Source organism: Coenobita brevimanus, chromosome 20, assembly GCF_032717465.1.
Source record: "Coenobita brevimanus isolate Jiangsu-jjx chromosome 20, ASM3271746v2, whole genome shotgun sequence".
NCBI classification, from domain to species: Eukaryota; Metazoa; Arthropoda; class Malacostraca; order Decapoda; family Coenobitidae; genus Coenobita; species Coenobita brevimanus.
Genome location: NC_136973.1, coordinates 22,151,076 through 22,156,106, shown reverse-complemented (window position 1 = coordinate 22,156,106; position 5,031 = coordinate 22,151,076). Strand labels below are relative to the sequence as shown.

General features: G+C 43.0%; 1 pseudogene; it reads right to left on the bottom strand.

Annotated features, from left to right (window-relative positions):
- Positions 1–3,318: 3,318 nt before the first annotated feature.
- Positions 3,319–3,438, bottom strand: LOC145392018 (5S ribosomal RNA; annotated as a pseudogene).
- Between the last annotated feature and the right edge of the window lie 1,593 nt (positions 3,439–5,031).

The window sequence follows — 5,031 nt, the reverse complement described above, 5'->3', positions numbered from 1 at the left end:
TTTTAGTCACCTCCTACAAGCAGGGATACTGGGGGGGTATTCTTGAGACCCCCCTATCCCCAGGGAAGGTAATGTCGAACGTGTCAAATCAGTGTTTTGAGATAAACAGTGTTAAAAATTTGTTTCATTGTAGCTCATTGACAGTAGCCTGATTTCAGTAAAGAATGTCTCAAAAAAACAGAGCTGGTAAGATACTTTAAGACACATGAGAATAAAATACAAAATTTATGATAAATCATGTTATAATGCTGTTCAGTTATTAACTCCATACCATTCTACCCCTGTGGAAAAAAAAAAAAATTAATTTGAAAATAACCAAAAATATGAAAAGGACAATCACCAACCCATGTACAGTAGTGCTTTGGGGTGTGTGAGGATAACAGCAGTCTAGTGTATTGTCGGTCTACTGCCTTCCGTTCATCACTAACGTGTTTCTGATTAGGGCCAGTGCCTTGCTTGTCAGTTTCCACTGATCCAGCTACAGTCACTTTGTCGAGTACAGAACAAACTCTACGCTCACCTAAACCATGAACACTGAGGAATGATGATTGACAAACATCATAAGTCACATTAGCATACCGGTACTCAACACAATAACTAATCGTACATGACTTGCCTGTTTTATGGCCCTTGACATGAGGCTGCTTCATAGCAACACTTTTCACATGACAGGCAAAGTAACTGGTCTGCCTGGTATAATCCACTCATTGCCTAAAAAGCTGTAACTAGATCATTTACTTCATTCATTGCCCAAGTTGTTGAAGCAGCTGAGCCACACTTCCAAGAAGGACCAGTTTTCCTAGTTGGCTTTTCCTTTTTTATGTTATAACTCACGTATTCATCCCCAGCATTTTGTTTTTGCTTGCCAACTGCATGTTTCCAAAAAGATGAATTACATTTACACTTCATGTTTTCACTTCTGCGTATGCTTAGGGACTTCCTGCATGTTATCACTGTGTTAGTCACTCATGTTGCAATGTAAATCACTGTAAATCTGAGGTGAAAATAATGTAATAAGTCAAAAGCACGTATGTGTGGCTTACAGTGTAAACAGACCACACCCATGAGCCAACACGCCCACAAAACACAGCTGCTGATTGGCTGTGAGTGTGACGTCATCATGAGACCCACTGCTCATTGGTGGCCTGGAGGAGTGCTTGCTGACATGTTTATCTTTCTTCCACTACACCTTTCCTTGGGAGACACACAGGCCACGAGTACCAACCTGCAGCATGTTGGGACAAGAATCCCCTTTGTTGTATAGGACTTTCAACCATGCTGTAAAGACGAACATGCTGTGAAAATGTTTCCACTGGATAGAAAAATGGCAGACGAGTGTGTTGCGACCTAAAGCTTAATTTTAGATGTTTGGCATGTTTGTCGTTATTCGACTAAATGCCACAAATACAGTTTGGTCATGCAATACAGTAGGGTTGTGTCAAGTGAAAACCTGTCGCATAATGATTTATTGTATAGTGATGTTGATATAGGTTCAGTGGGGTAGTAGTAGTTGTAGTTGTTCCCTAGACAGTCTGGCTGAACAGTCCCAAGTCCCTAAGGAAGGCCACGGCTGAGACTGGGCTTTCCCACAGAGCTCTCAGGGAGTGTATGTTGTGTTGTTGGCGTAGGTGATTGTGTGCAATGCAGTCTTCCGTAATGTGCTTCATAGTATGGGAAGCTGTGTTACATTCTGGACAGGCATCAGCGACGGAGTCATCCAGCCTCTTCTGATAACTCAAGAGTGCTGGATAATGCCCGCATCTCAGCCTGGCCAGGTGGACCCTGTCCTCACGAGGGAGATAGGATTCAGAAGGGTGGATATCAGGAGGCCGTGCATGGAGCTGTGTGTTGTCTTTGAGTGACTGAATGGAGTGGAGAGTGATTTGAGAATGGATGTGCTTCTGGAAGCTGGTCTAAGGTGGGCAAGGGGAGAGAGATGGCAGTATTTGTGTATGATATTGTGTGCTGGTTGTTGTTTTGATGTTCCTTGGTGTGTGTGGATGTTGTGCCATGTAGTGTAGTGGATGGTGTGGGTTTGTGGAGGCTGCAGTGAGAATTTGGGTGCCTCTCATGTCTAGATGAACCTTGACTTTGGGGACTTTGATTTCTTGGTGTAAGTGGTCTATGGGTATAGTAGCTGTGCAGCCCGTGATTATTTTTAGTGCCTTGTTGTTGTAGTGTGTTTTAGTGAGGTTAGAAGCCTAAGCAGGGCTTGCATAATTCATCACTGCACATATTTGGTGTTTGTTTACTGTGGTGGTGGTTTCTTTGTTGTGTCCAAATGTTGTATGAGCAAGTGACCTCAGTGCATTAAGTCTTGGTGTTAACTTATCTTAATATTTGTGATGTGTTGTTTAAATGACATTGATGTATGTTGCACCAAGGATTTGGTGTGTGTGTGTGTGTGTGTGTGTGTGTGGTTGGGGAGTGTTGTTTATGGTGAAGTGTGGAGTGTGACAATGTTCTGCTGTCCAGTTTGTGAGAAGGGTCACTGTAGAATTGGCTGGGGCTATTTTGAGCCTGTTTGTGGTGAACCATTTGTGTAGTGTGTTGAGGTAAGGTTGGAGGATGTGTGCAGCTGTGTTTGCATTTTGATGTGTACATGTAAGTGTTATGTTGTGCGTGTAGGAAGCTGTGTGTATTTGTGATGTGTGGGGCGTGGATATGTCGTGCAGGTATAGGTTAAAGAGACTAGGGGACAAAACAGATCCTTGGAGGACGCCATTTGTGAAGTTTTTGATGTTCGAAGATTGACCGGCAAATGTTACGTGTGCACATCTACCTGCTAAATAGCTTGTCAGCCATCTTTTTGTGTTAGTGTGCATGTTTGTGTTGAATATTTTGTTTGTGAGGTTGTGGCGGGGGATGGCATCAAAAGCTTTGCTAATGTCTAGTGTGACTTGGAGTGTTCTGTGTGATGGGCTGGGTGAATTCATGCCATCAAAAACTTTCTGTGTAAGGTCTGTAAGAAGAGTGTTTATGGAGTGTAGTGGCCTACAACCATGTTGTGATGGGGCTAGGGGGGTGTGAGGTGTAACTATAGTAGTGGTGCACGACTCTGAGGTTGTTATTATCGTACCCTGGCAACCTACCCGTCAACAATGTGTCTGATTTCGTGTATGAGATGCATGTGATTCGTGTATAATATGTTCGTGTATAATGATATTTGTATATAACATTCGTGCTTAATAATATCATTCATTCATTGCCAGACGCCATGTATCCCAAATGGGGTGGCCAAGGGCTTAGTGTTAATTGTTTTACAGGGAGGGACACTAATCCTCCACCAACCCCACTTGACATGTAGGGAGAACGTTATGCCAACAGCATCTGGTGTTCCCAGGTGGTCACCCATCCAAGTACTAACCAGACCCAACGTTGCTTAACTTTGCTGATCGGACGGGAAGCGGTGTACTCATTGTGGTATGGCTTAATAATATGATTCTTGTATAATATGATACAAGGTCAGATGCACATTTCAATGGTAGGTTGCCAGTGTACGAGAATGACAATCTCAGAGTCGTGCGCTGCGACTATAGTTGTAATACCAGTCGTTCAGTGACTTCTATTGGGTGCAGAGGAGTGTGACGGAGCGATGTGAGGAAGGTAACATGGGGTCTTTGTTGGGTTTGGAGATAGTGATGATAATGCCATGCTTCCAGATGTTGGATACAGTGAGTCTTCGATATACGAAAGGGATAGTGACCAAAAGAAACTTTCGTAATTCGAAATTTCATATATTGGAACGATTTTCCCCATTGAAATGTACATACTGTATAAATGGGGGATGCATCCCAGGACCCCTTCGGAACCCCCCCCCAAACTTAACCCCTCACTATTTTGAAGTAAGCAATACCTGTATACAATTGCAGAGAAATTGGTGGCCATATTCTTTCTTGTACATCTCCTTTTTCTTCGTCACAGTCCCAGCGGTGGAAGCTGCAAGGCCTAAAGCACACCCAATCTCCGAGACTCTCTTCTCCTCCTCATGGGGTCTTATAATTTCCAATTTCCTTTCCAGAGTTAGAATACGGTGCTGCTGCTTTTTTGCAGCGGGCCCCCCCAATGCTGGAGATGATGCAGGGCTCTTGGGAGGCAGGGTGAAACAATATGAAAAGGTGAAGAGCTGTGAAAATATCCTCACGTACAACGAAGCCGCAAGGAGAGGAGGGATGTGGACTCAACTGAGAAGTGCGTGAAAATTTGTTTACCAGAGAGGGGTTATTTCGTTTTCTCTTGGGAAGCGAGCATGGTGCACATTTTGAATTTTTCATACAGTATTCCAATAACCCCTTAATAGCTGCCGGCCTTGAACGACACTTTACTGTTTCGATGTCAGTGACATTGAGTTAGGGCATCCTATAAAAAACAGCAAACAATTATGGGAAGAGAACGAAGGTCACTGGAGTTTTTACACGACCCTGCTCTACCATCCCAAGCAGTCAGGCGTTCTCTTCACTTCAGAAGTACTCACTGATGTTTACATGCTTATGTTACATGTGCCCTAATTTTGAGTAAGTTTCTTTCAGCAAGAGAACATAATTTACCACCCTCAAAATAGTCAGGAAAATACAGACGACAAACTAGAGGAATATGAACTGAATTGGTAATGTCTTTAGGCTGTATGCTTACACGAAAGATTATGGATTGTACAATTTTAAGAGACGATATGGAACAAAAATGTTTGCTAATCAGAACAAAAAATTACTCTTTCCTCCCACATGTTCTCGTAGGCTAGAATTCAGTTTCACATTCTTCGTTCGGTATCGCTCTTCCCAACATATTTCTGACCGACGGAGCACAGTTATTTCTGCTCCTTAAAGTTAGTGTACATTTACTGCTCATTCTTTTGTTCGTTCTTACGTGTGTGTGTGAGAGAGGACAGATACAAACAATAATGTATTCCATTATTGCTTTCATAGATGCTGGCTTTGAACAACACCTTACTGTACCGGTGTCAGTGACATTGAGTTAGGGTGAGCTATAAAAACTGTGAGCAATTATGAGAAGGGAACAAGGGTCACTGGTGTG